Source organism: Pipistrellus kuhlii, unplaced genomic scaffold, assembly GCF_014108245.1.
Source record: "Pipistrellus kuhlii isolate mPipKuh1 unplaced genomic scaffold, mPipKuh1.p scaffold_m20_p_8, whole genome shotgun sequence".
NCBI lineage: Eukaryota > Metazoa > Chordata > Mammalia > Chiroptera > Vespertilionidae > Pipistrellus > Pipistrellus kuhlii.
In genome coordinates, this window is record NW_023425584.1 from 33,086,396 (window position 1) to 33,099,497 (window position 13,102).

The 13,102-nt window shown below is 36.5% G+C and overlaps 1 pseudogene; it reads right to left on the reverse strand.

Moving 5' to 3' along the window:
• Positions 1–486: 486 nt before the first annotated feature.
• On the reverse strand, positions 487–625 carry LOC118711987 (annotated as a pseudogene).
• Positions 626–13,102: the final 12,477 nt, after the last annotated feature.

The following is a 13,102-nucleotide window of genomic DNA, read 5'->3' on the forward strand; positions in this document are numbered from 1 at the left end:
GACAGGGAGACGCCCGGGGAAGTAACTTGGAATTTACTTACCTGGCCCTTCTCTGAGAGACTTCAGCCAAATGATTCAGCCCTAATCGAATGCTGCAGCATTTGTTAGAAGTGGGGCTTGCTGTCAATGTCATCCGCACACTGAAGTAAAAGGTCCTTTATCCAACAGGAGGTCACCAAAATCTTTAGCCAGTATTCCCCAAAATACGGTGGGAAATTTGGTTTGTTTGTTTTTTTATCCCAAGAATATATCTTTTATTTTTTAAATTACAGTTTATATTTAGTATTATTTTGCATCAGTTTCAGGCACACAGCACAGGGGTCAGACAATCATACACTTCGCTGGGTGCTCCCTGGATATTTCCAGTACCCACCTGGCACCATACATAGTTATTACAATATTATTCACTACATTCCCTATTCTGTAGTTTACATCCCCATGAATATTTTATAACTACCAATCTTTACTTTTTTTTTTTTCCTTCCCCAGGGGAAAGCACGAACACAGCCCCCACTACCACAAACCATGCAGTCGAGTTTCCCACATTTGGGGAGATCGCAGGGATAAGCCTCGCCTGGAAAAGCCACCTTCGTGATCACGGTATCCCCCCCTGCCAGGTAAGTATCCAATCTGTACTTCTTAATCCCTTCACCTTTTCACCCAGTGACCAACCCCCTCCCCACTGGCGACCATCCATTGTCCTCTGAATGTATGAAGAGACGGACGAATACTTTATTTGGCACTTCCTACTATGTAACAATTCTATGGCCCACTCATGCCCCCAGAGTTTTGTGTTCCAAGTAAGGGTCTCCTGATTAAATACGTCACATCTTGAAGGACAATGTCCAAGATACATAAAAATGTACACAGTCCTCAGTATGTTTCTTCTTTTGGCCAAAATTTCACACTGCTTGGCTTCTACCGTTTGCAATTAGTAGACTGGGTTTAGCCATGTACTTGTACCATTGAAGATGAAGTTCTGTTTATTTATTTGCTTAATTTGTGTCATTTTAATTGGTGTTAGAAATGGAGTACATTGGAAATACCTTAACATTGCCATTGGTAGCTGGGAGTATTACACTTTATGTTTACTAAAACAGTTTAAATTTTATTTTCTCCTGATGAAGCTTATGAGTTTTATAACATTCAGCATAGAGAAAAAAATACTAATATCAACTTTTTAACCTTCTCTACCAGAAAACACTTAAGAGGCTTTTAAATTTTTTAATTTTTATCTGTTATTATGATGTTCAGAACTTTCTGTCATTATAGTAGACTGAACAAAACTCCATACAAAGGCACACAGAGATTACAGATAATATATCACCAAAAATGAAATGCAATGCCATGCCAAGCTTGAAACTGAGAAATTGCCTAGGTGCCAGAAATAAAGAGGGAATTCAAAGTCAGAAAGATAATTGTAGTGAACATAAAATTGTTCATAAGAACTCACAGGAAATTGGGCCTCAGGCCAGTCTGGGAAAGGTGGTTGGAATTGATCCACCTTTATAAGTGTTACCTTATCTGTGGTAAGGGACTGGAATCTCAGCCAGAAAGCCTGAACGTTTTGTGAAAATTATGACAGGAGGTTAAATGGAACTTCTATTGAGTCGGAGTTGACAACTTGGGTCCACAGATGAAAACACAGGCACTAAACATCCCTTATTCTAAAAATAAAATGTCAATGTCCGAGGCCTCCTGAAAGTTTCCAGAACTGTCCCTACTATAACGAACTGCCATCCAACACCAAATATAAATAAAACAAAAGCAGAGCAACTCTGGGGAGTTGAATTGAAGTCTACAGCAATGTGGGGAGTAGACTATCCCCAGGGAGAATGTAAGCTTACTAATATCTTCATTTTTCATAGTGAAGAGTAAATATATATATGATCAAGTGGATAAAATAATAGAAACTTTTAGAAAACAAAGAAGGTATCAAAAACCAATCAGTTATTTTAAAATAACCGAAGTAAAGATTTTTTTATCTTGTTAAACAAAGATAGAAAAATTTGAGTATCTAATGAATAATAAATGTAAATGCGTGTCTAATGATTAATGCAAAGGCAAATATATATTAAAAACTCTTGAGCTCATGATAACCCCCAAACTAAATGTTAATTCAGCATTATTTGAAATAACATGAACTTAATAAATATAGAATAATAAAATTAGCCGAAACCGGTTTGGCTCAATGGATAGAGCATCGGCTTGGGGACCAAAAGGTCCCGGGTTCGATTCCGGTCAAGGTCATGTACCTTGGTTGCGGGCATATCCCCAGTAGGGGGTGTGCAAGAGGCAACTGATCAATGACTCTCTCTCATCGATGTTTCTAACTTTCTATCTCTCTCCCTTTCTCTCTGTACAAAATCAATAAAATATATTTTAAAAATAAATAAATATAGAATAATAAAATTAGAACATCTCCATTTTGTGATCCTTAAAACCTAATTTATATAGATAATGATCATCAACAGATGAAACAAAAAGAGACTGATGGGAAATTTGCAATAGAGTTTAAGCTGTCACTTGATTACCTGGAGCATCACTAAATGTGGGGCAATTTAATGTACAACAAATTAATGGTAGGAGAAAATGAGAGGAAATAGAGAGGGAGATTGTTCTAGAACAAAATCTCTTAAGAAAAAAAAATCAAATGCAATGAGTGGCCCATGTTTAAATCTTAATTCAAACAAACCAGCTTGAAAAAAAAAAAAAAGAAAAAAAAAAAGGTTTTTTTGAGAAAACGGGGGAAATTTAAGGCTTGAGTATTAGATTAGAGAAAGTGTTAATAGTATTTTTAGGTATAATCAAATTGTGTTTATGTAAGAAAATATACATTTTTGTTATAAATGCTTACATAACTACATAGGAAAATTATATGAAAGCTGGAATTACCTTTAAATGATTTCAGTAAAAGAGTAAAAAGAAAAAACAAATGGCATAAATGAAAGTGACAAAAAATTGATAGTTGTTGAGTCTGGGTATATGGAGGCTCATTATACTATTACTTACACTTTTTTTGTATGTTTAATTATTTTACCAAAACTTTAAATTATATATGGTGCTTAGTAACTGCTTCAATAAAGCTATTTGACACTAGTTTAGAATGTTGGTTTTATTTGCCTATAGACATTCCTAAAATGGCAAGCAGATTTCCTAAGATAAAATTAACCTTTAGGCTTAACCTTGTAAAACTCTAACATAAATATTGAAGTCAAAACAAAAAAGTATCAACATAAAACTCAAAAGTAAAATGAATTACATTTCTGAACAATATAATAGGCTAGTTGCCTGAATCAACCCTTCCACCAAAGCCAATATGTATTCCTTGATATAATACAGAAAATATCTTCCATGATGCATTAAGAAGTTAGCATGAGAGTAAGAAATTTTCAGGTCTAAAAAATAAAAGTAGAAAACTGCTGGCTGCATTCAACCTGAAGGTATTTGCCTTTGAAAGAGTAACAATATTACATTCTTCATGAATGAATTTGAGCACCATGGATTATACATTCCATAGGAATAACCTACAAATCCTATTATTGCCTTAGTAATTACAAAAAAAAAAAATTGATCCTTTAAACCTGAGTGCAAAGCGGCAAAAGGGAAATATCATTGTTGATAACTGGCAACCAAAATCTGTTTTGGAGACCAAATCAAAATGATTCTCATTGAGAGAAAACTCAGGCAAAAGTTTCATTCAGAATGATTCAGAACTATTGGTATGCCTGGGTATTGAAAAGCAGAAATAAAAATTCTCTCTGGAGAAGACATTTCCTCCCAAGTCCTTAAAGATTGTTCAGAAATAAAATTCTAAGGAAAATAAGCATCTGAGCAATATTTTTTCTGATACATCTCCTCGGGAAAGAGAGGCAAAGAAAAAAATAAATAAATGGGACTACATCAAATAAAAAGCTTTTGCACTGCAAAATGAAAAGACGTCACACTGAAAGGAAGAACATATTTGCCAATGATACATCTATCTGATAAGGGGCTAATATCCAAAATTTATAAAGAACTTACACAACTCAGAACCAAAAAAGCAAAGAGGCCCACACCAAGACACATCATAATTAAAATGTCAAGGGTTAAATCCAAAGAGAGAACCAAAAGCAATAAGAGAAAAGCAGTTACCTACAAGGAAGCGCCCATATGACTGTCAGCTGATTTCTCAACAGAAACTTTGTAAGCCAGAATGGAGAGACAAGAAATATTCAAAGCGATGAAAAGGATCTACAAGATTACTCTTCTCAGCAAAGCTATCATTTAAAATTGAAGGTCAGATAAAGAGCTAAAAAAACTTATCACCACCAAACCAGTATTACATGACATGTTGAAGAATATTCTTTAAGAAAAAGAAAGAAAAATACAAAAAAAATATGAACAATAAAATGCCAATAAATATATATCTATCAATAATTGAATATAAAAATCAAAATAAATGAACAAGGAACCTAATGAACAAAATACACTGATGAATAAAATAGAACCAGAGGCATGGAAACGGAACAGACTGATGAATAGAAGAGGAAAGCAGGGAGAGGGAAGCAGGAAGAGATTAACCAATGAATTTATATGCATATATGCATTACCTATGGACACAGACAATAGGATGATAAAGGCCTGGGGTGGGGCGGGAACCAAGTAGAGGGGGGCAATGGGGGAGAGGGGAAGGACATCTGTAATGCTCAACCATAAAGATTTGTTTTTATTTTTCCAACAACAAATGGATTCAGTATAGTTGAAAAATATAAAAATAAAAGAGTTGTGATATATATCCTAAAAAAAAAGCATCAGAGAAAGATTTCACAAATGTTTAAGTGGGCAAAGTTTTTTAGATAGGAAACAAAAGCATGAACCATGAAAGACAAGGTAATTTTCCTCTTTGAAAGTTACCATAAGAAAAGAAAATGACAAGACACCGAACTAAGAGGAAATTATATTTCAGGAAAAAATTTATAAATACCTAGTAAATAAACCTTGAAAAATAAAATAATAATAATAACATCTTTATGAGTTATTAAAACAAGACAACATGCTTAAATAGGTAAGGTAATGAGTGAAGTCAACATATAATATCCTTGTATTGTCTGCAAGGGAACTTTAAAAATTGAACCATTTATGTTAAAGAAGCAGATTTGATAACTTTCACATTAGCATTATTTTTTTTTAAAGTGAGAAAAGAAGACATTTCACTATCCCAAAGTCAAGAAAGGAAAGGAAGAGAAACCTAATTTCAGAATGAAAAGTACAAAATAAGGCTAAAATTATCAGACTTAATTTTTCAAAAATCAATGTGAATATACTTATAAGAAGGAACATCAAAGCATAGGGTGAAAGTAAAATGATGGAATGAGTTTTACCATGAAAATTACCATCAAAAGATAGTTGTAGTATTAATGTAAGAAAAAATAGACATTAATGGGGGGGGGGGGGGGCAGAAGCATTGCTGAAGATAAAGATGATTACTTCATGGTGAAAAAAAATATTCTATTTCCCAGAGAGATTTTATTCTAAATTTTAAATTTGAATGAACCTAGTAACATGATAAAACATATGAAAACTTAGTGAAAGGAAATAGAATTTATGTTCTTACCAAGTTAGTTAGGGTTCAATGTTCCAAAAATAAATTTTTTTCTCCTAAAAAAAAAATGTCAACTACATTCCAGTACAATCTAACTCTCTGATTTAAGGATATTCCCTGTTCACACAATGACCAAAGCATTTTGTGTCTACTTGGCCCCAATAACCAGTCACCCTCCTTTTCACAAAAGCTCCACAGATGGAAAATATACAGTGTGGGTATATTTCACTGGATTCATTTTTCCTACTGTTAGCACAGCACATTCCTGGGCTAAATCCCTCTTTAACTGATGCTGCAGAACAACTGTGACATAAAATGATCAATGTTGTGCCATTGATGTCTAAAGATGAAAAATGAAAAATTGAAATGTTTATTTTGGACTCAACAGTGAGCATATTGGAAAAGATTTAAAATGTTGATAAAATAATTTTTCTTCCCTGCACTTCTGTTTTTGGAACAGGTTGATCCTCTCCTACAAAACACATGATCTTCGTGAGTCCATACCATGTGTCAATCATAAAACAGAGAAACTTGTGACATTGGGGTGGTAAATAATCCTTAAGTTACATCTCTGCTAGTGATGACATTAACCTGGAAATATTTGAAATTTGCATTTGTTCTAAATTTTCTATGGTTACAATTTTTTAAGTTATTAAAAATGCATTCAACATGATGATAAAAATTCAGCCCTGGTAATCATAGTTCAGATATAGTTGTATGCCCTTTACACAGCAAACATTGCTGAAAATTTTTTAAATTTTAGTACATTAAATCTTCTAAAGGATCTTTAATGTCATTTTTTTTTTCTGGTATAGCTTTTGGTGAACCAAGTAATTCTTTGAATATAAGTATCCATTCTATAATTTAGATAATTTTGATGCTGATATTTTTGCATTATATACATGCTAAAAATATATTAGTTGCTGTAAACTATCAAAGACATAGAATTATAAAAACAGGATTTAACATGAAAGTTCATATGTTTAGTGATTTAAACATTTTTCGGCAAATTTTGCTTAGTTTTGATGTGGTGAAAACAGAACTTCATATGTTTATAATGACTATTTTCTTTTAAGTGTGTATGTGGACTCATATCATTGAAACCTTCCAGTTCTTTCCCTGGAAAACATTTAGAAAAAACATTGATGAAATCTAGCTTTCAGTTTGTGGGCAGGAATATGATTAAATTATCTCTAAATAACCTATGTTATGTCTAAAGACACTGAAATGCTGATTTTAGTTTCCTTGATAAACACTTCTAAGATTTCCTCAGAGTTATGAATTTAATATCAAGCAAGATTTTTTAAACCAATCACCTCTTCTCTTAGATGGTGGTCACTTCTTGGGTGAGGAAGACATTCGTAGCCATGCCTGGAAATCAAAGAGTCAAGAAAAGTTTAATCAAATCGTGTTATCGCGGGAAAATAGTCCATGTCAGTCACTGCCTCTCCACATGTCAGTACAGCACTCTTTCTGATGTTAAGGCTCAACGTAGAGTTGTGACAGAAACACAAGTCAAACTAGCTCAGTCAAAACGTGGAGTCGCCCTAAAACCCAAGAAAAAGCAGCTCCAAGAACCACAGGGGAAACCGGAACCTGGGAGGTCCAGGGGCTCACTGCCCTTGTCTAACCTCTGCTCCTTTTGTACACGGGCCTGATGCTCTCCCACCACAGCCTAGCTTCTTGCGTATCAGCAGGGACATGCCACCAGAGTCTCTGGGATCATGCTGGAATTGCAGAAGTCATGCGGGAGTAGCAAAGCAACAGAATGGAAAATAGCAAGTAAGAGATTTCCTCTCTTGTAATAGAGGGAAAATAAAGGCAACTCTATCAGACTAAAGGACAACGGTCTCGGAATTTTAACTGATACCCAAGAGTCTAGCAAAATGAAAGGAGATACACTGGCAGCCACCATTGCCACATTCTTTCAGTCTTTGAAGATTAGAATATATTGAAATGTCTGCAGTAATGTTAGTAGGCTTCAAACATAGCTCTTTAACAGGATGGGATGTTTTCCTATTGGCCCTCTTTAATGGCCCTTATTGGCTATGACTTCATCGACCAGCAAAAATAATGTGCGGCTTCTGCCAGTGGCCAAGTCATTGTGTATTCCTACTTCCCTACACTCAGGTAAACACTAGAACGACGGTAAGGTTAACTTTTGTGCCCAAACCCTATGTAAAACATCTGTGGTTTCTTCTGTAATTGGAGCACCATGTGGTGTTAACCTGGTAGCAACATCAGCTCAGAAATCATACACCGGAATCTTCCGTCTAAATCTTCCACTGACTCCAATGCATAGTTAACCTGGTGAGTAGCTGTACACTCCTTTGGGAATGGATCAGAGAAATGTTTATCTTATGTACTTGTGGTTTTGGAAGGTCCTTCCAGAAGAATCTGTAATCAGTGGGTTCTGGGTCAGTGCACTGGCTTTGATCTGAAACTGGGTAAAGAACTACGTATTTTTCCATGGCAGTGGCTGATATCAGCCTTCTACTTGCCAAGTTTTTATTTTTTATTTTTTTGGGGGGGCCAGGCATGCCAATTCACATCCAAATTAGTAATTTACATAACTCACCATATGTTCACTAGGTTCTATTAGCTATCTGAAGATACCTAGGGGTCATGGCTACCTTGCCTCAGATAGGTAAGTAATACTAACTGGCTTCTGCAGTTTCTGATAACATCATCCCCAACATTCTAGGAAAGCTATGGAAGAAAACCGTGAACAAACTTCTCAAAGACACTGGGGTCGCCCTCAGACTTCACATTGCCTGAGTGAACCGAATCTTTACGATGCCACAGAGTGAGTAGACCTTGTAATTGCATGGGTCATGTTTCAGTACTGGCTCAGCTATTTACTAATGGTGGCATTTACTTCTTTGAGCTTCCATTTTTCTCAGCTGCATGAAGATAAAAATATCTACCTTGCTGAGTTGCTTTTAAAGTTTAGAAAACTAGCTCAATGCCTGGGACATATACGCCTTCAAAAAATATTTCTTCACCTTCCTTCCTTCTTTCCTGTCACAAGGAAAACCATAATATCCTCTCACTTTTCATACCCACCTTTCACCATTCTCACAAAATCCACTCACTTTGTCTATAATTTTCACCTACAATTCTCAAAAACAGTGAAGGCATTAAGCAATGTCAGTGATTCCTCCCCTTCTTTTTCTAGTGTTTTTTCCAAGTTGTTTTTTTTCCAATTTCCACTGAGAATTCAAGTAAATATACCAAATTTGTAGTGAAGGCTTGTCCTACAATTATAAACTAAAATAAAAAAATTAAGATATTGGTAGGAATTGTACAAATTGCAAATGTTTATATACATATAATACACATCCTGGAAAATTACTTTTTTCCTAAGAAATGGGCAGTATTAAAATTGAAAAAGTTTATCCTCTTGTACATATTAATTCCAAAGCATATTTTCTTCTAAGTACTATAATTAATTCATAGAAATTTTTAAAAAAACATATATTCATTTAACACCAAGAATAGAAAAATATCATGGAAACTATGGCCTGAAACTATGAGCTACCAAGTTCTCTGTTTCTTTCACTTGAGTTTCTATTTCTTTTTTTTTTTTTAACACAGATCAAGGGTCAGCAAACTACATTCTTTGAGAAAATCTGGTCCACCATCTGTTTTTGTAAAGTTTTACTGGACATAGTCACACCCATTCACTCACTTATTGTCTATGGCTGCTCGTGGGCTACAACAGCAGGGGTGAGCAGTTGTGACAGGGACCATCTAGACTAAAATATTTACTCCTTGGCCTCTTACAGAAAAAGATTGCCAATCTCTAACATCGATCGTGAGGAATGTCATAGATGACTTACTCAAGTTCACATCACAAATAGTTAAAGCAACATCAGCAATGTAAGCTTTGCTGAATAAATCTGAATCCACTGTATGAAAGCCTATGTTTAGAGTTCTTGTTTTCTTTTTTATACTTGCAGCATTTTGACTCTGTGTAAGGGCATGGTCATCTTTCTAAAGGTGAACCCAATACCAAGTGAGTTCTTCTCTAACACTAACTAGAATCGCAAATCTTATAGATGGTCTTCCAAATACGATATACGGACGCTATAAATAAACCGTTACTTCTATATAAAATGTCTGAAGCATACGTAATGAGAGCTCTAGAACACAACTTTCCTTTTCAGGATTGCCACAAGCAAACTCTGTAACCTCGGGTTGCTCACTCCACTACCTACGCTTCAGCCAACGTTCTGTCATTTCCGGAGACACAAGGAAGCACTGTAAAGGTTTCAGCACTGCAACAATAAAGCACAGAAACTGACCACACATACTGTTTTGTTACCACTGAACTCAGGTAATTTATGGCAAATGCTTATCCCATTTTCATCAATCATGCCTTGGAGCTTACGGGTAAGATTCCCATTTGTTAGGAATGAATAAAAACGCTGAAGCAGCACCCTGTCACTTTGATTTCCTTGGCTGGGTGTGGCTGCTGTGATTTTTTTGTAGGGAGATGGCTCTCCCTCTTTCCGTTGTTATTAGCTTGTCAATCTCTTGGAAATTCCCAGTTTGATGTCTATTTGTGATCTCATGAGTTTTAATGTTATTTTCGAAAAGTATGTTTCCTGGAACACAGGCCCCTGCTGACTCTAAAGCACATTTGCTCTTGGATTGTTTATGAGGTCTTTCCCTCCCCCCCTTAGGCCTTCATTCCCTCTCTCCTGCCTACCTTCCTTCACTTGCTCGCTAACACATTACTTGGAACAGATAGCATCTGTGAAGAGAAGAAATTATTTTAGAACAAGTCAAAACCCAAAAAGATCAAGGGTTCGATTCCCAGTCAAAGGCATGTACCTGGGTTGCAGACTCCATCCGGTGCCCTGGTGTGGGCGAGTGTGGCAGGCAACCAATTGGATGTGTCTCTCTGACAACATGCTTTTAGTAATTTTTACATAGCAACCCGCATGATATAGACACTTTATTTTTGTACTAAAAGATGTTTTCCTACTTAAGACTTTAAGGTTAGAAAGAAATATTAAAAAGCTTTTAAAGTGTTGTTGAAAATTTGGGATATGGTCTTGACTTACTAATAAGCAATAAGCACCCATAAAGTAAATGGAAATTTATCTTCACATGTATGTTCAACAGAACTACTATAAACCAGTTATAATTAGGGAAATGTATTACCCAAGATTGATATATTTCTAGGGACTATAGACACATACTGGAAACTTTCCCCAGCCTCCAGAAACTGGCAACGAGGGAGGAAAGTCCTGTATCGGAAACAGAAGGAAAGGTGGATGCACTGACTATGATGTCTAATCAGCTGCCCAAGGGTCCCAGTTAGGTCTGGGTGGGGGTCACTTGATCAAATATCCCCGGAAATGAACAGTGAAGTTTCTTATCAGGAGTTCAAGAAAATATAAACCTCTGAGTCTTTTCAAATTCAGCACAGCCCTATATATGTAAGGTGCCAGATAGCATTCTCTGTGCCCCTCACAGCTCACGCTTTCTTTCTTTCCTTTATAAGAATCTTGGCTGCATGGCTATGCCAAGCTCCAGGAATGGTGAAAATGTTCCTTGCAGCCAAATCTTGTTCTCTGGAAAAAGAGACCACAGGCAGGCAGGCTCTCGTTTATTGAAAGGGTTATATTTTAAGTGTTCCTTGGAATATAAATCATTTAGTACTTGGAGCTAATTCCATAGAAACCATGCTATGAATGAGATCTACCCCCTTTGTAAGTTTGCAAAAGTCTTTTAACCTATATTGTTCTAAAATCATGGTTTCAATGACACTATTCTAATTACAGTTATCTACCACTCACTTTTTAAAAAATATATTTTATTGATTTTTTACAGAGAGAAAGATAAGAAAGGGAGAGGGATAAGAAAGCTAGAAACATCGATGGGAGAGAAACATCAACCAACCGCCTTCTGCACACCCCCCACCGGGGATGTGTCCACAACCAATGCACATGCTCCCAACCAGAATCAAACCTGGGACCTTTCAGTCCACAGACAGATGCTCTATCCACTGAGCCAAACCGGTTTCAGCATTGACTTTTTTTTTTTTTAATATCACTATTTTTTCTTTCACCTGGTTACAGAGGTATATTATCTAAAATTATTTTCCCAACCTGATAATAGACTGTTATTACCAAGGAAGATTATCACAAAAACAAGAAGTGAATTTATCTATATCTCTATATATCTATTTACCTAGATATTCAGAATCTCAATTCAAGACTCTGGAAATACAAATGTACTCAAGTCTATACCCACCCCACTTTTTTCTGTTCTTTCTCAGCAAGGACTGTCTATGAGCAGAATTGGAAAGTACTACCAGTTATATAAAGTTTGTACTCACAGTACACCACAATAATGTGAAAGTAGACAATGATCAGTAACCTTATTCAGAGGTCCCGTCAACCTGGAAGCCAGAAGATTAAGTGCAACATGGATACACCAGCATAACATATTAAAATATCTTGAGCTACTGATTGACATTTAAAAATTGAATTGATCTCATATGCAAATCTAGAGACTATGTTCAAGGAATCTGCAGTTTGGTGAGACTGAGCCCATGTTTTAAATGCTCGTGGATGTTTGAATGGCCGTTTGTCCATTATGCTTTTCAGGGGGTGGTGGTGTCCCTCAGCCTGGCCTGCACTCTCTCCAATCTGGGACCCCTCAAGGAATGTCCGACTGCTGATTTACGCCCTATCCCACCGGCAGTCAGACATCCCTCACAATCTGGGACTGCTGTTGCTCCAACCACAGGGATTCCTGCTGGCTCCTAACCACTTGCCTGCCTGCCTGCTTGATTGCCCCCAACCACTTCTGCCTGCCAGCTTGATTGCCCCCTAACCGCTCCCCTGCCAGTCTGATTGCCCTCAACTGCCCTCCCCTGCCAACCTGATTGCCCACAATTGCCCTCCCCTGCCAGCAAACTTATGGTGGCATTCTTGTGGTGGCCATTTTGTGGCAACCATCTTGTGATGACTTGAGGGCATCGCAAGAGAGTGCGAGGACCACCTAGGCTTTTATTAGTATAGACTACCTTCTGGTTTTTGTGGGGGGGTTTTTTTCATAACTATATCTACTACCTCATCTTGATTTACAAGCAAAACCTAGAGAACCTACAAAATTGTGTTTTATGGTTACCTAGGAATATGCTACAGCTTTTTTATCCTCTCATCTATTGATGAGCACTTGGGCTATTTCCAAATCTTAGCTATTGTAAATAACACTACAATGAACATATAGGTGCAAATATTCTTTACAATTAGTGTTTTGCGGTTCTTCAGGCATATTCCCAAAAGTGGAATGGCTGGGTCTTACCCACTGGTTATACTGGCAAAATGGCAAGCCAGTTTCAAATTCATCATTTAGGATGTATTCACATCCTTAGCCCAACCTCCTTGGTTCTGTAGTCATTGGATCTGGCCTTTCCTGGCATAGAACTCTCCCACTATGTGCAGTTGGAGGTGACCACAAGCTGTTGTTTTGGGTAACTGAAATGTAAAATGAATT